This window comes from Leopardus geoffroyi, chromosome B3, assembly GCF_018350155.1.
Source record: "Leopardus geoffroyi isolate Oge1 chromosome B3, O.geoffroyi_Oge1_pat1.0, whole genome shotgun sequence".
NCBI classification, from domain to species: domain Eukaryota; kingdom Metazoa; phylum Chordata; class Mammalia; order Carnivora; family Felidae; genus Leopardus; species Leopardus geoffroyi.
This window is the reverse complement of record NC_059337.1, coordinates 42,530,891-42,555,435: the sequence shown is the minus strand read 5'-3', so window position 1 is coordinate 42,555,435 and position 24,545 is coordinate 42,530,891. Positions and strand designations below refer to the sequence as shown.

The 24,545-nt window shown below is 43.0% G+C and overlaps 1 protein-coding gene across 13 annotated transcripts in view; it reads left to right on the top strand.

Annotated features, from left to right (window-relative positions):
• TLN2 (talin 2) overlaps positions 1-24,545 on the top strand; it is a 437,549-nt gene that overhangs the window by 175,282 nt on the left and 237,722 nt on the right. For 11 of the 13 annotated variants that reach the window (XM_045449534.1, XM_045449533.1, XM_045449530.1 and 8 more), the window contains one exon: positions 4,656-4,733. The exons of the other annotated variants lie outside the window; for them this stretch is intronic. The gene's annotated coding sequence lies outside the window, so the exon portion shown is untranslated. The remainder of the gene's footprint in view (positions 1-4,655; positions 4,734-24,545) is intronic. 13 annotated transcript variants of the gene reach the window in all.

Here is a 24,545-nt window from a genome sequence, read left to right as displayed (position 1 = left end):
TATTTATTTATTTTAAATGTTTATTTTTGACAGAGAGACAGAGCATGAGCGGGGGAGGGGCAGAAAGGGAGGGAGACACAGAATCAGAAGCAGGCTCCTGGCCCTGAGCTGTCCGCACAGAGCCCAATGCGGGGTTCGAACTCAAAAACCGCGAGATCATGACCTAAGCTGAAGTCGGACACTCAACCGACTGAGCCACCCAGGCGCTCCACACTATTCCTTGTCTTTTAATGAAATGTTTGGACACAGGTGTTGTTAGCCGCTTCGGATCTGTACCATGTCATGAGATGTCAGTCACATGCCTTGTGAAGGCCCTTTGTGGCTTGAGACGTCCTTGCCTCCTCAGATCCTCTTCACCTTGGCCCCACATTCTTGTGCAAATGCTGCCAAGTAAAATGTGGAAAACAAATGTCCATCAAACCCTCATGGTGAAAAGTACTTGGTATGGTCTCAATCAGATTGCCGAATATGTGTTTTGTGTCTTTAATGCTATGAAGATGATAATCAGTAGTGGATGTGCCATTTGGGGGCACTTTGCTTTAGGCACTGAGTTAAGAACAGTATCTATACATTCTCAGTAGCAAATGGCCCGGGATACAAAAGCAGTTAAGTCCAGCCCTAAAGTGCCGAGGGTGGTGACAAGTCCATAGCGTTTGCTATCTTTTGGTCACCTCTACCTACGCCTGTCTCAAATTACTCAGAAAAGGTACCGCGTGGTACTCAAATTACTCAAAAAAGGGAGCTGCCAAATGATGTATCCGATGATCCAAAGAAGTCAATTTTAAGGCAGAGTTCTTTAATGTGCTTCTGGTACCTCTAAAATTAGTTTCTAGTCATTTGTAAAGGTCTTATCCATGTTAAAGAGGAAGCGCTTTTGATAGGTAAGTGTCGTGCATAGATATATACTATTCCAGAGTTCTTTTAGGGACCTTACTTCCTATGAGTAGGCAATAAACAATGAGTTTCTGCTCAAGGCTGCTCCCACCAAACTGAGCTCAAGTAAGACCATGTTAGACTCTTGAGCATTGTTTGTTGCTTTAGATACACTATCTTCTTTAATCCTCAAAACAGCTCTTGTGATGGGCATTATTACAGAGGAGGAAACTGAAGCACACAGAGGTTAAGGCACATCGAGGCCAAATGACTAGTAAGTGATCCAGGGTCAGTCTATACTTTGCACCACCCTGCTGTTGTCTCCCCTAAGTGTATTGTGTTGTGTCTCAAATCCTGCCTGATGTGTCTCAGCCTCAGATGAGGACTTGCTTGGCTCCCTGTCCACCTGCCCCCAACCATCCATTTAGAAAGATGCCCTTCTACCGGGGAGGGGTGAGAAGAGAGAGGCTGGTGCATGGCCCTGTGTGTTTGTCTGACTTAGGCCCTGGAGACACACATACTTGGTTAGGTCTCATGATTACTCATTACTGAAATTGGATAGTGGTTCTTGTCCTTTGTCTACTTTCTAGGGACTTTTTTTTTTTTTTTTTTTTTTTTTGAGAGGGAGCCTCCAGGAGATGGAGGGAAGGATTAATTAGATTTGTACTTTACATCCAACACACCTGTAAAGGGATTTGTATGTCTACAAGGGATTATAGCTTTTTAACCAGGTTTATAATTATGGTATTAGGAGGATTCATGCATTATATGGAACTTCTCAACCTTTAAAAATAGGGCAATGAGAAGAATAAATTTGTTTGCTGGAAATAAATTGAACATAATGGTCCCATTATGGGAAAACATTATGTTATAGTCTAAATAGAAAAAAAAAGGCTTTTCATAGATAAACATAATCCAATAAAAATAAATCAGTGAAGTGGTTAAAACATGAGAGTGGAGAATATTTTAACCGTAGAAATGGCCCATCTGGACAAGTATGTCCCATTTGTTTTTATTCTTATTCAGGTAGTTTTTCATCAGCACTCTTACTAGTCAGGAATGAATCTACCTGTCTCTTGAAATACTTTTGCCTTTGTTACACTAGCTTTGAGTCTCCTGCTTCAGTTACTTTGGCTGTAGTCATAACCGTTACAAGACATTATATGTCCTAAATCTTCATTGATGTGATTACAGGGTTTACTGTTCTATTTTCAAATGGAATGGGATGATGGAGAAGATGGAAAATAAAAAGCAGCACTGTATTATGTGGTACTCCTTTGGTCACAAGTAACAAACCGAATTGAGCTAGGTTAAGTGGAAAAGGGGGGTTTTAGAATAAGGATACAGGTGTGTCTTTAGAAACCCAAATGCAAAGACAGAGTGGCCCTGGGGAAGGGACAGGAGCTGGAGATGAGGAAGGGAACTCGTACCGATGTTCATTACAAGCCGTGTGTGATACAAATGTCAGTAAATTCAGGGGAAGGCTGATCGAAGGCACGTAGAAATCTATGTAGTGTAACACTTTACACTGGAGCCTGGAGTATAATAAGGCTTCATTGTATTCTTTGGAAAAATCCTGCTCATAAGAAATTCATACAGTATAAGAAGAAAAAATGCTCTAAAATCCTGATAATCAGTGGTGATCCTAACTATTTTGATAAACATCCTTCTAGATGAGTCTTAGGACATCTAGGAACACACACACATACACACACGCACGCACACACGCAAATGGAATCATACTGTGCATGGTGGTTCACCTGTTTCACGTGGATATCTTTTCATATCAATACATACAAACCTCAGTCATGATTTTCAGTCTCTGTATGGTTTATTTAGCCTGCCTCCTATTTGTGAACCTTTAGGGCATTGACTTGTTTTCTCTGTTAATTACAGTGCTATACATATCCATCTTTCTGCTTACACAATTAACTACCTGTAAATTCTTAGGGGTAGCATTGCTGGATCAAAGAATATGTCATTTTACATGTGGACAAAATTATGTAAGTGGTGGACTACATCGTGAACTATGTCTTTAACACTGGCCATGGTCAGTCTTTAACATCTCTATCAATTTGATAGGTTAAAAAGTCCTCCATTTTCTAAAGCTGTATGTTTTCATTGTTAGTGTAGTTGATGATCTTCTCATATGTTTATTGCTTTTATGATTCCTTTTTGAAAATGCTTATTTTGAGAGAGCATGTGCTGTTGCAGGAAGCCTGAAATGGGGATAGATCTCACGAACTGTGAGATCATGACTTGAGTGGAAATCAAGAGTTAATTGTGTGCTTAACCAACTGAGCCACCTAGGCGCCCTGTATTAGGATTCTTCTCTTAATGAAAGCTTATTAATCGTCTTTGTCCATTTTGACGGGACTATTTTCTTACTGCTTCATTTTTTTGCTTAATGAGGAAAGTAGCCTTTATATGTCTGCTGTATAAATATTGTACCTAGTTTCTTACTTTACTTTTTGATGAAAATACCACCTTTGTTCTTTGTTTTTATTTTTGACACATTTTTGCCATTCACAAATTTGAAATTTTAAAAAATTCACCCAGCCAGATGTCTCACTCCTTTATAGTTTCAGTTTTTGATGTCCTGTTTAGAAAGAGCTTTTCTGGGTGGCTCGGTCAGTTAAGCATCTGACTTGGGCTCAGGTCATTATTTCACAGTTGGTGAGTTCTAGCCCTGCCCTGGGTCAGGCTTTGTGAGTTCGAACCCCATGTCAGACTCTGTGCTGACAGTTCAGAGCCTGCTTCAGATTCTGTGTCTCCCTCTCTCTCTAACCCTTCCCTGCTCACATGTCATGTGTATGTGTGTGTGTGTGTGTGTCTGTCTGTCTGTCTCTCTCTCAATAATATATGAACATTAAAAAAAATTTTTTTTTAAAGCTTTTCTGTCCCTGTGGTATAAAATTATTTGTTTATATATTCTTCTTGGACTCATGATTCTACCTGGAGTTTGTTTTTTTTTATAAGCAGAGAGGTAGAGATCTAGATTTTTTCTTTCTCCCAAATAGCTAACCAACACCTTTTATTAGCTAGTCTTACATAACTACCCAGGTATGATTACATGTACCTGGGTCTATTTCATATAAGTACTTGGTTCTTTAGTTGAATGTTTATCCTGTTTCAAGGATTCACATATATGTTCTTACTCAGATACCTGTTTGTTAACTGTGGCTATGAGCCATTTTGATTTGGACAGTCGATGATGGTGCTTCTCTGCTTCAGACTGGGTTCCCAGGGACTGGGGTGCTAAATGGTCAGTTGTGAATGGCTCCGAGAACCGGGAATAAGATGGGAACAGTTGAAGCAAGAAGGGACCACTTGATAGACACGTTCGAGGAGCTGAGTAGGAAAAGGGTGAATGAGACCAGAAAGGCTCCTGTAAGCTAATTTTTAAAAAGGAGAAAAGTGCCTGATTTTTGTTCTAAACACTGGTGGGGGCAAGTGGGTGGGGAGATGTATACATTTGGTCTTTGTTTAAATTCAAAACCATTAAGGATTTTTACCACAGGGAAGGGGAGGAATGAGTTTTTGCCTCTTTGCCAACAGTAACATAATTTTGGTCTTTGAAATAACTGTCTTGGGACCTCAATTCCCTGTTGGTAAAGAAAATTCCCAGCCCATGTGTTGGAGCGGAAATTCATTGTTTCCTGAGTTACTTCCTTTCATGCTTAGTATGGGGGGAAATGACCAAACGTATAGATGGAGAATTGTCCCCCCCCCAAACTGACATCTATAATATCACTTGATTCTGATGATTTCTACTGTTTTAGGTATTGCTGCTGAAGGCTTCTCCGATGCTTTAGGATATCTTCAGGGAAATCAACTCTTTACATAAACTGAGAATTTCGGTGAGTCCTTTAAAAATATATATCTTCTTTAAAAAAAAAATGTTGGGGCACCTGGGTGGCTCAGTTGGTTGAGAGTCCAACTTCGGCTCAGCTCATGATCTCATGGTTCTTGGGTTCAAGCCCTGCCTCCGGCTCAGTGCTGACAGCTCAGAGCCTGGAGCCTACTTCGGATTCTTTGTCTCTCCCTCTGCCCCTCTCCCGCTTGTACTTGGTCTCTCTCTCAAAAATAAACATTAAAAAAAAATTTTGGTGCTTAATTACTTTTCAGAGAGAGAGAGAGAGGCTCAGCGCTGAGCCTGATAAGGGGCTCGATCTCCTGAACCATGGGATCATGACTTGAGCTGAAATTGGGAGTTGGACATTGAGCTGACTGAGCCACCCCGTGATCCCTACAAAATATATCCTCTTATTGGGACCCTTGGGTGGCTCATTTGGTTAAGCATCTGACTTCAGCTCAGGTCATGATCTCACGGTTCATGGGTTTGAGCCCTGTGTCGGACTCTGTGCTGACAGAGCCTGCTTCAGATTCTCTGTGTTCCTCTCTTTCTGTACCTTCTCTGTGTGCACGTGTTCTCTCTCTCTCTCAAAATTAAACATTTTTAAAAAAAGATTAAAAAAAGATGTATCTTCTTACCAATTAGCCACTCCCCTGCATTGATAAAACTTAGTGTGGAAACATTGTCACTTAGCCTGTCTCATTTGATATTTTCTGAGGCAGGCCTGTGTAGCTAGCTGTCTGGTCTTACTACTTACATTGCTGTTTGTTTTTTGCACCTCGTAGTTGGGTGGGGTGAGGATGGGAGCCTGCAAGAATGGATAAGTAGCTGTTTTTTAACCTTACGGCATGAATTCTCATTTATTCACACTTGTTTGCTTTATAAACGTTTGATTTTTGAAGTGTTTGATAAGGAACGTAGAAAATTCTAGTAGTCATTGCACTGTGAAACTGCTTGGTGGTTCTTGGAGCCCTCCAGGGATGGCACACAATTGCTCTAACATGAAATGAACTTGGGTTATAGATTATGGGTTTTGCACTCTGATTGTCCCAGACGGGGCTGCACAGTCCCAAGTTCCCTCGGCAGGGACAAAAGGCAGGTCCTCAGTGTCCTTGGATTGACATTTGACAGGTTAAGAAGGATTGGCTGTGCCCCTCTTCTCAAAAACCGTATTGTGGCACACGAGGCTTACTGGTTCTGTTTCTGACCAGCTGCACAACTGGGGACAAGCTGATCTTTGCCAATTTTCGTATCTTCATCTGTAAAACGTGTAGGCTGGCCCCAATTAGTCGTTCCCACACTTTGAGATTTTGTGGAACAGGAAAAAAAAAAACTTCATGACCAATTTCTAGTATATATTTTTGGCTACGTATATATAAAGTTGATCATTATTAAAGCTGGATGAGTGTGTGAGTCTTCACTATGCTTATATCCTATACTATTTTGCTTCAGAATTTTTCATCATTAAAGATTTGAAAAAAAAAATAAAAAAGCTTTCCCATCCAACATCTCATGAAAAAACAAATACTTTAATACTGAAAAAGTAGGAATGTCCTACGTTTGTCTTTAGATGGCATGCGCTTAGCATTTTCATACATGAAAATTCTTTTCTGCTTGCACCTCTTTGTCATTTCCCTGCTGACCTGCGACTGTCAGCCATGAACTAGCCAGCACTTGGCTGAAGACTGGCATTTGGGAAATTTTGGCATGCCTGACTGATGGCTAAGGGCTGTTCTGCCTCTAAAACTGTCTCATTCCTTTGAAGCAGGATAGAACTGTAACGTAGTCCACAATAGCTCTTGCGAGAAAATGCCGTAGTCCACAATAGCTCTTGTGAGAAAATGCCGTGACAGTTAGCCTAGTTGAATTGAGAGGTGAGGTCAAACAGAAGAGAAGGGACCATTCTCTTGGGAAACCCAAATAAAAATGGCTGATTCACATGAACATGCAATTGAGCCGTGAGCTATCTTGCAGTCAATGTAAACATAAATTTGACGGGATCTTAAGTTGTTGGATAAAAGGATACAGAATCCTTTCTCACCATGGTGGGCAGCCCCCCGGCCAGGTAGTATCTGACAGATGAGTGTGCCCCTCCAGTGCGGGGACGCTGAGAGGCAGGAGTGCAGTGGGCTGAATGCCTGCCTGCAGGGAGACCAGTGCTTACAGTGTGTGTGAGGAGCAGAGGACTGGGGAGGGGTAGAGGGCACGGCCCAGAGTTCTGCGCTGAGGGCGGTGGGATCACGTGTATAGGGGATAGGAAAGGGTAAGGGAGCTCTCCTGCTCAGGAACCATTTGGTTGTCCTGGTGTTGCCTGTTGTCCTTGGAGGACCTACAGGTCCTGTTTGGTTAAGGGGCTTGGGCCCAGAGGGCAGGAAGCACCTCAGACATAAGCCTTTTCCTGGGTTCCAGATCCGAGAGCAGTGAGCCAAGTGCTTTCTTAGGCCATGTCCTGTACAGAAGGGAAAACTGGGCTTTCCATTTACTTCTCCTTGGGGTGTATGGCTGTGACTGGGGGCAGGGTGGGTGGAGAACAGGGGCAATAATGGACTGAATCACTAGGAGAGGAAAATACTGTGGGGAAGGAGCAGTAATAACACCTATTTCAAGATGCCTACATAATCCTGGCTGCTTTTGAAAGCTCTGTGAAATCATACTGTGGCCAACATTGATAGGAACACAGTGGTTCAGTCCTTTGGAATTCCTCCCCTGGTGATTCCTTTAACATTCCTATTTTCTGGCAACTTAAATGAAATTTGACAGACTTACCTCGTTGTTTTCCCTTCCGTCAACCCTTCTCTTGGTTTACTGCCTGATTTGTATGTTTCATTTGGCTTGCTTTCTGAGGATATTTATTTCACTATCCTTTTTAGGAAAAAGCTATATCAAACAACAGCAACATTTGTCTTAAATGTATACGAATATGAGAAATTATCTGAAATCTTGACACTGCTGAACGTGTCTAAAGTCGTGAAGAAATGCTAGCAGAAGCTTTTATTTTGACATAAACCAGAGAGGGGAGAATTGCTTTAAGGGATGTGGGCCAGGCTGAGGCTGAATACAATTTAATGAATGAAAAATAAAATCAATCAATCATGTTCTGAGTATTTCAGAAGGCCAAGCACTGCTGGGCGAGATCTTGTAGGGGTGAACGTTGAGAATTGGAGATAGCCATGCTTCACAGGAATAAACGTGTGCTCTTAACGGGTTATGTGCATGAGAGAGGAGAGAAATTGATAAAGTGTTTGGGGGGGCACATATGACAAATGACTTGTTTAACGTTTTACTTAATGACTCGTGATGTATTCTGGATTTAAGAATAGATGTAATATTCTGAACTTATCTCCATTTTCCCTGCAGGCTTGTAAGAAAAATATTTAAAAACCAATTTTAAGTGAAAAACACTGTTTCTGACTCTCTGGGAATCGCTAATTCCCAGTGCTGTTTAGGGGAGGTCTTGAATCGGTAAAATTCAAAGCAGGATCTACATAGCTGTTTGTCATTATCAGTCCCTTAAAAGCTCTGACGTCAGGAAAGGTGAGTTCCGATGCTTATTTTTCCTCATTAAAAATGTAATCTGTTAGGCACTTTTGTCTTCCTGCCATCCTCCATTATTAGCTGGATTCTTTAGATTACTCTGCTGGTTGACTGGAGGCACTGCCACTTGCTTACCCCCCTGTGGGCTGCCTGAGTGGCTGGGAGTCCTAATTAGCATCATCCTAATTAGCATCACATCCTTGATCAGGATTCCCTGTCATGTGCGAGGCTCCTCACTCTGCTGTCTGTGCTTAGTAAATGTTTCAGAACAACAACAATTTCCAGATTGTGTTTCATTAAACTTAGGAATTCACGGGTATAATAGAATGTGCTGTTTCTGTATGCTTTTTGACTAATGAGGCTCATCACTTAATCTCTTTCAAGGTTAGCCCTGTGGAGAGCTCAAGATTTGAGCCTTTTCTAAGAATTGATCGTCATTCCCGAACTTGACGGCTCTGGAATATTTGTGTCTGCGTTGAAATAGTCTCCTATAGAACACAAACCTTTAAAACTCCCCTAGTTTAGCTATGAAGTCCCATATTCTGAAGACCTAAAATGATCAACAAAGCCTTTCTGTTTATAACAAATCGGAATTGGACAGGTTTTCAGACCAGAAAATAACTAGTCTACTCGCAGAGTTTAAACATGACTTTAAGCATGCTGCAGGCCAGCTTAAGCGTGCTGCAAGGACTCAATATGGCACCGTGAAGCCTGCTGTAAGTTGAGGAAAAACCTACAGCTGTGATCTAAACATTAGTCTTCTAGGGGATCTTGCCTGTCATATAATGTTAGTCTAAGTAATGCATGCAAATGGCTAACAGTGGAAAACATTCCAGAACGGCTTGTAATGAAAGCAATAGGGTTTTACTTTACCTCTTCCTTCACTTAGTCTTGCTTTTCTCAGAAGCAACCACCTTTTTTTTTTTTTCCCCCTGCAGATCATTTTTACTTTTGTGGCTTGGACATGTATAAATACTATGCTAACAGCACCTTTTCTCACTTGATCAGTTTTAAGAGCTGTTGATGGTGTCTTGTTGTGATTGCTGATGAGCTCACTCTGACCATCCCCCTTCTCCCTTCCTCCCTGCAGCTGATTAACATTTTCAGTCCCATAGCTGTCTCCTCCCTGCCCCCTCAGGAACCTCCTCCATCCTTGTTCTGTCTCCTCCATAGGCTGTTTCTTGTTGACCCCCTCCCCCCACCATCATCTACCTCTCCATTTGGGGCAGCTGTACTTTTGATTTTCTAATGCTCCACGTTGGTGATATTTATATTCTTTCGTTTACTCCGGGCTTCCGTGATTTACCTGTGACTTGATTCTGAATGTTAAATGCAAGAAGCAGCATTTACTCTGTTGGGATGAGGGTAGCAGCTTTTGCCATCACAGCCCAGTTACGTGGTGAAATTATAGTCCTTCCTCTCTGGGGCCTGATGTCCCCATACCTTGGCACCTCCGTGGAGCATGTTTGAATGGATTCTCCCTTTTAGGTGGTAACAGCCATCTTGGGCACGGCCTCAAGTTTTCCTAGCTTCTCAGTCTTCCCGTCCTTCCGAGGAACCTGCTTTCTGTTTGGAGGTCTTAGTCGTGTTGCCCCCCACCCTCCACCTTCAACCCAGAACCGTCTAAATTCTCAGGGTATGCTGCCTACCCCTAAGCCAGTGCTGATGGCTTGGAAAAGCTAATCAGTGTTAATACTGTTGGAAAAATGGCTTCAGGCTCTGGTGTCTCAGAAGAGGTAATCACCTTGGTTTTTAAAATTAGCTTTCATTTATTGACGATCTGGTGTGTAAGCCACCTAGGCATTTGAGGCCTGGTGTTTGCAGAAATGCTCACACCAGCCCTTTGGAACAGAAAAATTACCATGGACACTGCTTCCATGAAGAAGTTGAGATCTAGATCAGAGACTCATCCAAGGCCTCCCCTGGGAAGTCCTTCTTAGATCCTGGGCTGGGTGGGGGGGCATGGTGTCAGCTGTGGTTTCCTAGGTGAGAAAAGACTTATCTTCCATGTCATGGACACTTTTTTCAACAGACCCTCCCCCCACCCCGAGAAAATGGCTGCTGTTCTCAGGAAAACCAGTCCTGCTTAATTCCACCCTCATCCTTGTTGTGGGTATGCTGTGTGGCCAAGAATTCATTATGCAGAAGTCTGTGACTGGAAATGGCACTCTCCTTACCTACTCAGTGTTCCCTTTGTGAACTTGAAGCGAGACAGGGGCTTCCTACTCAACCCTGCTGTTAAATAGGGAAAAGGTGCTTTGTCAATGGTATTGGTGGGTTTAGAGGGTTTTTTAGAGCCTGGAGTGTACGTGTGGGAGTCTGGTACATTTGATCCTCTTAATGTATATTGTGTTTTGGTGGCTCTTTTAGAAGAGAGTTTGGCAAGACCATCACATTTATGTTTAACACTTTATTTTCTTATGAATGTGGCGGTCTGGGTAAATCTTTCCGTTTACCTGTGTTTGGTGGATTACGCTTATGGTCCTGACCAGGTGGATGGCAGGTGCCCAAAGCAGGCGGCTCCCTTACACGGCATTGGGCTTCCTCTTCTCCAGCTGCTTGCTCTACTCATGATGCAGACCCGGGTAAGGTGGAAGGAGCAGTCTCTCCTCAAACCTTTCTTGAGTTGGTCGTCTGCTTTCTAGGCAAATAGTTCACAGACGAGTGGTTGGCTTTACTCTTTGTCACTCTGCTCAGTGAAGGCAGTAGTAGCATTAACGTCTTCAGTCGAAGTGCAAACAGTGCTTACTTTCCAAACCTCTAGACCTACTCATTTTGTGCTCTCAAGTAAGTAGTGAATGAAAAGGAAGTCGGTTGAGCTGCACCTCATTTACATATGGGAGAGTTGTTTAGCCTTAGTGACGTCCAGTCTTAATGCACAGATAGGGGTCAATATTTACCTTGTTGCAATGGTTACAGAAGTAATCTCTCCTGCTTTGAGACTTAGTAGTGATACGCAGTCCAAGGTGACCCTAGTAAGAACTTCTAATGATCCAATTCTGGTTGACTATTTTTAATTTTTATATTTACTGATTGACTGTAAGGAGAGGATAGGGTGCTAAGCAGGTAGGGTTGTAATCTGGGTGAGACCTTTTTGGTTCCATTCTACAAAGATCACTAATCCTCACAGTTATATAGGTGACTTGACCTTTGTGTAAAAGTGACTTACTTGGACAGTTTAAATCTTTTTTTTTTAAACTTTTTTTGTTTTTTAACGTTTATTTGTTTTTCAGACAGAGAGAGACAAAGCATGAACGGGGGAGGGTCAGAGAGAGAGGGAGACACAGAATCTGAAACAGGCTCCAGGCTCTGAGCGGTCAGCACAGAGCCCGACGCGGGGCTTGAACTCACAGACCGCGAGATCATGACCTGAGCCGAAGTCGGCCACTTAACCGACTGAGCCACCCAGGCGCCCCTGGACAGTTTAAATCTTGATCAAAATTTTATCCCATGGTTGGAAATGGAGCTTCTAGAAGAGTGGGACTGAACCCAACCCTTTAGCAAGAGAAGGGAAGAAGGGTTTTGTATTACCTTTGTATTACCTGATGTTAAATAGTCCCCAAATTAGTTACATATTCTTCCATTTATTTACCTCTAAGTAGTGAAAACGATTCCATCTCCCCTGTAGGAGACCATTTGGCTCCAGGCATCGGGGTCGTGCAGGATGCGTGGTTCATTTTGCCAGCGCTTTGGAAAGTTTGATGCAGGCCCCGGGACATGACCTGTGTGAAAGTGAGGCCTCGTCTCCTTGGTTGGCCACTGTTCTCAGATGTTTGGATTCAGAGGAAGCATATTCAGTTTTCTGAACTAGGAAGGACAAATACAGACCAACACCGCACAGTATAACGACGTGGGCCTTGTTCTCTTGGGTCGCCATGCTCCACAGGTGCAGAGGCATCTGACCAATGAGCAGGAGGAGAGGAAGTTTGGAGGAAGGAGCTATATATAAAGGGGTAGAGTAGGTTTCCAAGAGAAAGCAGCATTTATTTCTGAGTGAATTGGTTTCAGTTTTGCTCCTTCCAGCAGAACAGACTATAAGCCACAGTGGGTTAAGCAAGAGAGAAGGTGATGTTTTCTCACCTGGAATGAAGTCCCAAGATGGGCTGCTTAGGGCTGGCAGGGGCGTGGGCTCCTTGCAGGGTAAGTAAAGTTTCACATCTTACTTGGAGGTAAACTTCTTAACATTTTTTTTGAGAGTATGAAAAGTGAGGTAAACTTTTATTTTTAAAAAATCTTTTTCAATGTTTACTTATTTTTGAGAGGCAGAGACAGAGTGTGAACAGGGGAGGGGTAGAGAGGGAGGGAGACACAGAATCTGAAGCAGGCTCCAGGCTCAGAACTGTCAGCACAGAGCCCAACGTGGGGCTCGAACTCCCAGACTGCGAGGTCATGACCTGAGCCGAAGTCGGATGCTTAACCGACTGAACCACCCAGGCACCTGGGGATAAACTTTTAAAACCAGCGCTTAAAGCAAAAAACCCTCGGAGACAAAATTGCTTCTGAACACTCCATGGGAAGATGCTCCATGAGGGGCTGGTATTCTCTCTCCTGGTCAGTCCAACAGAGCAGGCTTTTCTCCGAGCTCTGGAAGAACTTGCTGCTAAGTCATTGGTGCTTTTGTTTAAGGCCCATGTTGTAAACAGTAGAGCGGCTTGGGCATCCAGGTAGGACCCCAAGAGAAACCTAGTTCCCTGGGTTTTGCTCAGTGTCTGAAAGTTCTTATGTCCCTTCCATGGTCTTTCTAGGACTTGCTTGCTCTCTGAGTGGGAGTGGAATTGCCTGCCGGATTGATTATTTATACCTTTTCTTATGGAGGCTTTGAAACCCATGCAAAAGCGAAGAGAATTTTATAGTGAACTATATGTCCACCATCCTGGTTCAACAAGGATTAATCCTTGTCTTGTTTCATCTGTACCCTTCTTCTTCCCACTCCTGATTTTGAAACACCTCTTTGCTATTTTATTCTATCAGTATTTCAGTATATGTCTCTCCAAGGTAAGACCATATCACACTAAAAACATAAAAATTACCAATATTTCCTTAATGTCAATAAATATCAAATTAATGTTTGACTTTTCTCAGTTGTCCCACGTCCTTTTTGTTTGTTTGTTTATTTGAATCAGGATCCAGACGAGGCTTCCATGTGGCAATTGACTGATGAAGGAGTCAGTCCAGATCAGAAGAAGATTAGAGACCCATCTCCCCCACTCCCCTGTGATTTGTTTGTTGAAGAACCTGGATTGTTTGTCCTTTAGAGTAGAAAGCCTGAGAATGATCTCCCTCCCCTATCGAGAGACATATGACAGTGTTGAGGGATATTTTTACTCATCACATTGTAGGGAGGCTTACTGGCATCTAGTGGGTAGAGGCTTAGGATGTTGCTAAAATCCTATGGCACACAGGACAGCCCTCCACAGCAAAGGATTATCTGGCCTAAAATGTCAGAAACTAGGCTGTGGAATTTCCCATACTGTGGATTTTAATGATTTATTCTCTCTGGTGCTGTTTAAACTGTTTCTCTGTTCCTTGTGTTTTTTATGATTTGTTAAAGCTTAGGTTTTGGTCACATTCAGATCCAGATGTTTGTTTCCGTCTTGTCAAGCCTACATCAAACGTAGGCTGTGTATTTTCATTAAATTCATAGTCACGAATGGTCTCATTCTTTCGTGATGTTGGTGGTCATTGATCATTGCCTATATCTTTTCGTTCATTAGTGATTATGAGATAGTGATTGTCAGTTCTATCATTCCTTCCTTATTTATATATGAGAATAGTTAAAGAGAAGTTTCATGGCAATTGTTTGTTTACCTTGAGGTTCATAGAAGCAAGGATCAAGGCTTGATATTCCCTATATTTTCAAATACACTGGGTTCCCTGGTGGCATCCTCCAAAAGCGATCCCTGAAGTTTTATTTTTTGTTTTGTTGTTGTTGTTGTTTTGGTGTAAATATAATTGATGCATTTCAATGTAATCTCCTTACTGATATTCAAATTGTGCCAATTCTGGCCGGCAGAAACTAACTCAAGTTGGCTGCCAAATCCTTTTGGACAAGATTTGAGGTTTTTTTCTTCTTCTTTAGTATCCTTTCTGGTGTGACACAGTGTCACAGGCTTGTCTTACCTGGTTCCTACTCCCGAGTTAGATCTGCCACTTCTCCAAGGAACTCTGGATCCGTTGAGTATTTAAAAGGCACAGTGTAGAAACTAAGAATGTTTATTCTCATTGGATTCATCGTTGTTTCTGAATCTTTTCAGTGGACCAAACTAGGGAATACATGTGTATATATGTGTATTTGTGTTTGTGTATCTTAAATATAAACGTAAAACCAATTATTCGTATAGATACTTCTAAGTCAAATTGAGGTATAGAGGGTTCTACTTGATCACTTTTATATCTATGTTCTTTCTTCACCACCATCACCCCACCCTCACCCAGGTCTCAGTGATCCCATATTTTTTCATTTGCTGTATCTCGTGATACGTCATACACAACAGACTTAGTTGTAAAGACGTTTGGAATAGTTCTTACCTGTGTGATTGTGCCACCAGCTGTATATATAGTTAAGTTCATTGTTTGATTTCATTTCTGGTTTTGGGAGATTCCCTTTTCAGTTGAATTTTGTGCAATATTGTCATGGTTTCCAAGTCTCATCTACAACGTGAGGAATATTCAGAGGGGCTTGGTTTTACCCTTTTTGCCTTGCCGTCCTGTTTCCTCCCTCCCCATATGTGCCATTTGAAAAAAATACGGTTTGTCTTTGCGCTATCTTCTTCTTTAAATTTATTTGGAGAAAGAGAGGACAGGATGGGCAGAGAGAGAGGGAGAGAACCTGGAGCAGGCTCCGCGCTGTCAGCCTGGAACCCAGTGTGGGGCTTGAACTCACAAACTGCAACATCATGACCTGAGCTGAAGTTGGACGCTTAGCCAACTGAGCCACCCAGCGCCCCCGCGCAATTTTTTTTATACTAGCAATTATGTGTGTGCTTTCATATTTACATATCCCTCCCTTTTTCAGTACACAATAGTATACTGTACATATTTTATCTACCTTTTTTGCTTAATTTATCCTGGCTCTTGGCCAGAGTAGTGCACAGAGATAATCCACACACATTTGCACAGCTGCCCAGTCCTGCACTGTGTGAGTTTGCTCTTACTTTCTCAGCCTGCCCTGTTGGTGGGTGTGTGTGGTTTTTCATCTTTCACTATTACGAATAGTGCTGTGTGGAATAGCCTCGGGCACCCTTAAAATTATTTTTCTTTTCTAACTTTATGGAAGTTAACTGTGTATATAACGTGACTCCTTTTATGAAGAGAAGGATGTCTGCAAGCTGGTGGGATGAAGCAAACTCTGGAACGAAAAAGGGAAGTTAGGTTTGGGAGAAATAGAGAAGCGCTTTTGGGCGGAATAGACATTCTGTCTTCAAGTAGAAGAAATCAAGCTTAGGAGGCCTAGTGGAATCCAGGTTTTCACCACCAGTGTTGCCTGGCCAAAGTCATTCAGGGTTACACTTCAGGGCAGGAGTTGGCAATCTTTTCCGGCAAGGAACCCAGGCTGTAAATATTTTGAGCTACCGTCTCTGTTGCAGCTTCTAAAGTCGGTGTCGGAGTACAAAAAGCAGCCATAGATAATTCATAAATAAATAAGCGTGGCTGTGTTCCAATCACAGTAGAGTTGGGCACTGAACTTTGGATTTCATACAGTTATCATGTATTATGAAATAGGATTCTTTTGGATTTTTCTCCCCCAACCATTTAAAAATGCAAGAGTCATTCTTGGCTTGTTGCCCATAGTTTGCCAACCTCTGATCTGGGCATTTGGGAGCCGTAGAAAGTTCTTGAGCCCAGGAAGGACCTCCTCAAAAGGATTATGGACATGGGATCAAAGAGGACTCCATCAGAGGGGAGGAGCCCGGGCTGTTCAGGAGGCTGGCTGTTGATGGTCTCCATGTGGATATAATTGGAAGGTGTCAGTGGGAGAGGGAATGGATTTCTTCTTTTTGTATTACCTGAGATGAGAGAATTATTGAGAAGCATGGACCTCATTATATTGTTTGATAGGGAATTTTCTTTATGTATAAAATTGGTACTCTTTAATCTTCCATCGGTTATATACAAAGAGAGAGCCATAATTCTCATTGCACATTGTGTGAGGGTGAGGGCAGAGTCATCTCATTCCTGCCTCTATTTCCCACCCTCACCCCATCAAGAAACCCGGTACTGGAGCCCATTCACCAGTGATCCTGTTGTGTCAGCTGCCTTGTACCTCTCGTTTTCCTGCGACATTTGCAGCTGACTGTTGAGAAAACAGTATTTTGTTTGTGGGAGGAAAATCAAAGACGATATAAATGAAAAAATGCATTTTCATATAATGGAAATTATTAGAGCAACTTTTAAAATGTCACTGCAGATTAATGCAGACAAGGAGGAGCTGAATATATTAGAAAGTAGGTCAAGTTACCTCATGTTTATGAATGAGGTGAATTACAGTGTGGGTTTAGGTTTATAAAATTGTGTGATACTATGGTTTATAGGAATTACCCTAGCCCAAATGATATTATGGCAAAGTATAATTAAAATAAATTGAGTTTGTTTCTTGATCCTTTGTGGCTCAGTATTTTATGCCTAATATTTTATGAATTTAATAAACTAGAGAAAGTGATGAGCTTCTTGTTACTGCTCACATATCCTGTACTAGACACAGAATCTACTTGAGGGAGTTAAAGCTAAAGTAGATTTAATGCAGAGGATGAGTGCTTCCAGGATCCTTGGAAGGTGTGGAGGTGGAATTGGCTCTAGGCAAAGCCTCTAGGATACCCCCGCACCCCCAGAACCATTTTCTCCTATCAGAACTAGGAAAACTGCCAAGGCTGTGGGAAGCTGTTGAATTAGGAACCCAGTATTTGAGATGCTGGCTCCTTCCCTATGCCTTCTCTGCCAAGAGACCTCGCGTTTTGTGAATGCCCTGACACCCTGCCTCTTTCCCCAAGACTCAGTTCCAAACCAAAGTTGCCTGTGAGCCCATCTCATTCGTGGAGACAGTCTGTCACATTGGACTCCAGAGCTGCAAAGGAAGCTGGGCAATATGCAGTGTTGGGCTGTCCAGCCTCTCCCTGCTTTGAGTGAGCCAATCCCCTGAATTGCCTCAGTCTTCATTTTCAGGAAATGCCGCTTGAGAGATGCATGCTGCCACAGGTAGGCCTTTGAGGGATGGTATGTCAGAATCTCCCTTCCTTGGACACACAGGATACGTTTTGATAGACTTACAAATGAGGCTAATAAATGGTGTAATGTGTCACCTTGCCACTTGTGTGGTTAGTTAACCTGTATTAGTTAATAGTGTTACTGATAGCATAGAGAACTCAGTAAGGAAACATTTACCATTTCAAGAAAATCTTTTTTGGGGTTGGAATTATTGGAATACTAGGAAAGGAACTCCTGTAGATTAATAGTAAAAACTTCAGGGATGGTGGAATCCAGGCCTAGAGAACATATTTTCTCCACGAAGGATGGTAGGTCAAAATACCGTGTTGATCATTCATTACTTGAGCATTCGTTGTGCTAACCCAAGTGGAAGGACAATGGTAAGGCTTTTGTTCACCACGGTGTTGCCGTCTAACTTCCTCACTATCACATTCTTCTATGAGTGTTTACTTGGGCACCCCCTTTTTCATCTGGTTAGGAACAGTCATGCCCAAGGGAATGAGTAGATGGAGTACTTCAAACAGGAGGTCGTTGATTTTGAAGTTGGGCAGACCTGGGTACAAATCTTAATTCCACCACCTACTAGAATTAAAAATATTGGCAAAACTTAGTTTTCTGTACCTATGTCTTCTGTTGAGAATGGAATTAATAATAATAATGTTCAGCACAAGCCTGCCATGGCCACTGTTGATGCTGGGCTGTGGCTGTCAGTGTGGAGGCATCCCTGTCACTGATTGGACTGCCCTCTGCCTTTTTCTTATCTCCTGATGAATTTTCCATGTGGTTATGCTGCTGCTGTGTCTGCACAGTAGTAATTTGCTCATCCTTGGTCATGGGTCCCTCGGATGTTGCGGACGTTGCTTTTCTTTTTTGTATTTGAAGGCTTTTTCTTGCCCTTCAAGCACCCTTGGATTTCTCTCAAGACTCTTTCCTATGTGGAAAAGATCTCTCTTAGTGCTTAATAGGCATCAGAGCCACCATGGGGTCACAGAAGTCATGGTAGCTTTTTATTTGTCATTCAGACATCTGACGCTCCTCCTGAGATTTGAAAGGTTGATGGTGGCCTGCCTGCGTGACTCCTCCTTCTTAATCAGATTACTGATGCCATTTCAGTGATGGTTTTACACTAAAGTGGCCTTAATTCCGTTGCCTCTGCATGTTTTTTCTTCACTCCATCTCTCCTTGGACTCCCCCGCGGTCCCTAATGTGAAGCCAGTTGCAGTAGTTGGGAGCACATAGGCCTCTCTTCTTCAACAAGCCTCCAGAATGGCCATATCTTAGTGGAGTTTTAGGAAAACGTAAGGAATAATAAAAGGTTCAGAAACAGCCTTCCACACCGTTATGTGCCAAGTGAGTTTCCATAGTGTTTCTCATTTGATTTTTATCTGTAATTTGGTCTTCTTTCCTTTGGGTTTATTTGACCCCTTGGCGAAGCCATCCTGACTCTCTCTGGGCCCTGTGCACATGTGTGTGCTTGTGTGTGCATATGTGTCTCCCTGTCCCTGGGTAGGCCCACTGCTCCACTCTTTCTGAGTTTACTGTCAGCACCCCATAGACAGTGGGCCTCACGTTTACTGTGTGGAATTGAGTAAAGTGGAATCGGGTCCTGGTGTGACACATCACACCGAGAACCCCTCCCTGAATGACTGTGAGGAAGTAGGTCTGTCTTCTTGCTCTTTAACGTCTAACCTCAAGGACCTTGACCTGCTTATAATTTTGTGCAAACCCTATGTGACATTTTTGTTAAATGCTTGCCCAGGATTTGAGTGATCTTTTTAATACTTGTATATATTTGAAGGTTGGTATTTGTGTTAAAAATTAGGTTGGCCTGTCCTCCCTCCCCATCTAATAGATTCCTTCATCAAACATTTATTGAACATCTACAAAATGCCAGGCATTCTGCTGGATCTTAGGGCATTGTTGCTAGCAAGATAGAGATGGGAAATACTATAGTTTAGTTGGTACAGAGGGTTTAAGATAGAGTTGAAAGTAGGTCTTGTAATATGTAGTGTAGATATCTAGTGTAGACTTTTTCCTAAGAGCAGTCAGAATCCTTTAAATGGTTAAGGCTGCGGAGGATCTAGTCTGAAAACTTTAGGAAGGCCATTGAGTGAGATGTGGAGTGTGTATTCAAGGGTAGTAAGAGTACAAGTGGGGAGCCCAGTGGGAAGCTATTGTAATTTGGGCAGGAATGATGGCATCCTACGAGAAAACCAATTTGAGAGAGTCTTAGGAGATCGTAGTCAAGACTTGGGTGGTTGGATGTGAGAGCGCAGGAGAGGCTCAGGTCAAGGCTAAGTGTCTCTTTTCTGGCTTTGGCCGTTGGGTGGATGCCGGTTCCCCTGAAATCAGGAATGCAGGAGGGAGGGGAGCTAGTTTGAGAGCAATGGTAGCAGGGAAGAAGTGATGAGTTTATTTTCAAAGAAGATGATAAGCTTATGAAAGGGCTTGAAGATACAACTAGACTTGGATAAGGAGGGCAGAGGACAGATCTGCAGAGCTGATGGATGCAAGTCGTGAGAGCAGATGAGATCCACCACACAAGGGTGTACAGAAGAGGGGCTGGGAAAGAACTTTTGGACCATGAGGTTTAAGCGAGGAAGAGAGATTATGGGGGAGACTGAACAGGAGTAGGTCAGACAGAATGGGAGAATCTGCTGGAGTGGCTGCTGTTGTCCACTGCTGTCCACACAGGTAAGGACTGGAGAAGGGAGTGCCTGAATACCCTTGGCAGTGCTCAACAGAAGCCAGATGAGGAATAGGGTGAGTATTCAAGGTCTGTCCGTGGAGAGCACTCTTGCAGGAACGGTGGCTATGTGGGATAGCCTGGGCCGGCGCGGTAAGTCTGCAGGGTTTGTGGGCTTGTGGTGATGGCACTTGCTCTAGGGGCGGATGAAGAGTTTAGTATAGAGGAATGCCCCTTGTGTCCCTCATTCTTGCCGTGCCTATCGCTCTGTTACACATCTCCCTCCCCCTACCCCGCCAATACTCAGAAAAATGTTTAAAGACTCACACAGTTCCAGAAATGCTGGAAGTACAGCCCAAAGAATGATTCCTTGAACCATCTGATGCCCTAATGCATGATCACCTCCAATTACTTTTACTGTGAAAGGACCTCCTTGAACCTAGCCACAGTGCAGTCGTCTCAACTGCTACCACGTAATCCTCAGATGCTATTGTGTCACATGTCCCTTGCACATCCTTTAAAGCAGGAGGATCGTGTTCAGAATCATTTGTGGCAGTTACTTGTCACATATCTTTTGTCTTCATTATTCAGGACAGTCTGTGAATCTTTCCTGGACTTTGATGATTGAGACCCTTTTGAAGATAAAGGCCAGGTATTTTGTAGTGTATCCCTCCGTTTAGGTTGTGTCTTGCCTCATGGTTAAATTCATGTGTTGCGTCTTGCGCATGAATATCACAGAAATGATGCTCTGTGGTTTTGGCATCCTGTCCTGCGGTACACAATCCAGATGTGTCTCAGTATTGCTGATGCTCCTGTCATCCCACGTTTGATGTGCTGTTGGCCAGGTTTTGCCTCTGAAAAGGTTTTCTCCCCTTGTTCTTATGAATAACTATTTTGTAGGGAAGTACTTTGGAGCTTACTCGGGAGCTATCTCATTTCTCCTCAAATTTTTATTGATTCATTGATTGATGTTGGTATGGACTCACGCTTTCATATTGCATTTCTTAAGGTAGGTCTGTTGCTATCATTTTGGTGTTTAAATTGTTCTTGATTCGGCCAGTGGGAGCCCTTTCAAACTGGTTTCTGTGTCCTTTTGACACATCTCCATCATTCTTTGAGCAATTCTTTACTTAATAAGATGTGCAGTGTTTATCTTAAGACTTCGCTTAGCTCATCCCTACAATCAGTTCTTTCTCTGTGGAGCCCTGGTAGCTTGCATTAGAGAGAGGTAATTTGAAGCCAAGATCTGGGCCCCAGTGTGTTCTTTGATATTGGGCTATCCGTCCCAGGCCTTCTCAGTGGACAGAGCTAGGGAATACATTAGATTCTTGTTATTCACAGCAGTTACAGTCTACATTGTCTGAGGAAATACTGAATTCGTGAATGTTGAACCATTGCTCCTTGGGGAAATACAGGGTCAGGTTCTTGCCGGTCTCTGGTCACCACATTTTTAGCCGATCAATACATTACCTTGTTTTATGTGTGTTTCTGTTTAAATAGGCCATATTTAATATATGTTGAATCACTCACATTGAACTCAGTGGCCAACAGCCCTCAGGCCCGATTGCAGTTTATCTAACCTACTCATTCCCTCCGTAAGGCACATCGCAGCCTTCCTGGGCCTAGGAACACTCGACCGTGTTCCACCACACTTGGGCCAGTTTAAACAGCTAAATCATCAACAAAAACATGAAAGTGCTAATATCTTGACCCTATATCAACCACAAAAATGATGCTTGTTTAGTCTGAGCGCTGAAACCAAAAGGCAGAACATCCTCTTGTTGGACCTCAGCTGGAGTGTGTACGTTAGATGACTCCATTTTGCCACTTGGCTTGTGTCCACAAATATCGAGGAAAGTGCTGTTGGGATTACCAATAAATTTTAGCAGGGAGGTGAATTTGCAAATACAGAATCTGTGAATAGTGGGGATTAACTGTGTATCTGTCTTTGCGTGCACACATCACTGCTAAGCCCACACAGCTGTTCTCTGTGTATCTCTGCGTGTGTGCAGGTGGTTCTTTTCATCTATCTGTCTTGAAAACCATGAATTCACACCAGTATTTTAAATTCCAATGTAACACCATGGAGTCTCTTGTAGTTTTTCTCTGTTCTAGGCCACCATAGCACCCCCCCCCCCAACACACACCTTGCTTGACACCTCTTTCCCCCACATAATGACTTGAAAGCTGATTTCTTCTGGAGGGGAAAGCTTGTTGGGGGGGGGGCGGACAAGGAAGGGAATGGAGGTAATTATATCTTATTATCTCATTCATATTCTATATGCCAATTTAAGATAGGCAGATATTAAAATATTGATGAAGCCTCCTTTTCATCTCATAATTAGATATAATCCAAGGATCATCAAAAATTTGAGGAAGAAAAAAAAACCCAACCCTTTTAAAGCTGATGAGTGGTGCCGGAATTGAAAAGTGACTTGATACTATTGACTTAGGGCAGCGCCATGCCCCTTGGTGAAGAGAAACACCCACCGGTCGTAGGTCATGCCGGAGCCCCAGGAATACATCCTGCCTTGTAGGCTCACTCTGTCAAGACGCTTGGAGGTCTCTGCCTCCATCCGCGAACAGAGTCCCTGGAGGGTGGGGACTGCATTAATTGCTCGTTACTGTATCATTAAAGCTTCGCAGTATGAAGCAAATGGTGCGCATTGGTGACATTGTTTGACCACATCTCGCCAAGCGGTTGCCCAGCCTTTCAAAGCCTTTCCTTGTCTTGTAATTTTCTTGACTCTTTCCCTTGAGTTTCTCAGGAAGCTCATCCCCTTACTCCCTGTGGGACCCTTCTATGCTCTCTCAAACCAGAGGGAACATTCTTGAATGAGCGTCTGATGGCTTGGGAGAGTTTGTGTAACTTCGTGCCTAGCGTCCTCTTTGGAGTTGAAGAAAGAAGCTTTGGATTTCCAGTTGTATCACTTACTGGCTGTGTGGTCAGGAGTGAGTCGTGGGCCTTACCCCAATCAATTTACTAATCAGTGAAATGGAGATGAGCAATGACTGCCTCACATGATTTTGGGGAGGATTAAATGAGGCAGTGTTTTGGAAGGACTTGGCACCATGGCTGTACTTAGTCAGTGTTGGCAAAGATGTCGGTGGTGGATCATTATTGATCTGTCACTGGGGTAGGTCATCTTTTTCACAGCGTAGACCCTTCCTCTCACTTGATGAGCTCAGAATTGTAGTAGAGGTCTGTTCTCCTGCATAGTGCGGGTATCTGATCACAGCCGTGCCGTGCACCCACCCCCTCTCATGTGCCGCGATGTTCTGCACCTGGTTGACAGTAGCTGTCTTTTGATTGGTCATTGAACAGTCCTCCTTCATGCGCACACCTCTCTACCCGGCCTCGTCTTGCTAGTAGAGTAATTTGCTTCCCTTTTATCAGAGAGCTGGGAGATGTTGGTTATTTTTTCCAACCTTCCTTCTTTTCATGATGATGAATCAATACTCTCTCTGATGTGGTCGATGCCGTGGTCTGCTGCTACTAGGAAGTGTTCTTTCCCAGGTTTTCTCCCTGACACAAGTGCTGCCCTTGGTCCCCGGTGGACTCTCAGGTTCTCTTTAAACGAAGAAGTGGCTGCATGATTGCCGTCTGTTTTTACCCTTGAGCATGACGGCAACAAATGCCAAGAAGTTCTTAGCCAGGTCATCCGGGTGTTTTATCTTCCAGCCCTGGATCTTCATGGGAAGGGCTCTGAGCAACTGGTTTGGGTTTTGTAAAACCGCGGCAGCCTGACCTGCAATGGAAATGAGTCTGCCTCCCCGTGAGACTTTTTTCCCTCATCTTCCAATGGAAAAGCACTTTATTAAAAATAAGCATGCTCTTTGAAATGTCTTCTCACTCTTTTGGACTGACTTACACACTTAATAGGTGCTATCTACTGGGTTGATTTTTTTTTTTTTTTTTATCAATATCTCTTCTGTCATGCTGGGATGATTTTCTATTACATGGAAATGTTGGTGTTGTGAGGATCCAGCATTGGATTTGACTCCTTAGCTCAAAACGATATTCTAGGCTTATTACCCAATCTCTTTCTTGAAGATTTGAAATCATTTGCCTGAGGTAGAACTGGAGAGAAGTGTGCTGCTTTGGGAGATAAATGACCAGCATTCAGAAATGTGTAGATAGTCGCAGGGGCTGTAAGTAATAGTAAAGAACCAAAGCTCAGGGCTCAAGCTTTGGAGTTCACATCCTGGCTCTGTCAGTCACTCATTAGTTCCATGACCATGGGTCATACTTTGTTGTCTCTTTCCCTCAGTTTATTCACATATAAAGTGCGTTTAATGGTTTTATTTTAGTACTTACCTTCACAGGGTTGTTGTAAGATATATATAAGAGGGAATACATAACATTAAGAATATGGTAGGCCGTATAAGCATAAG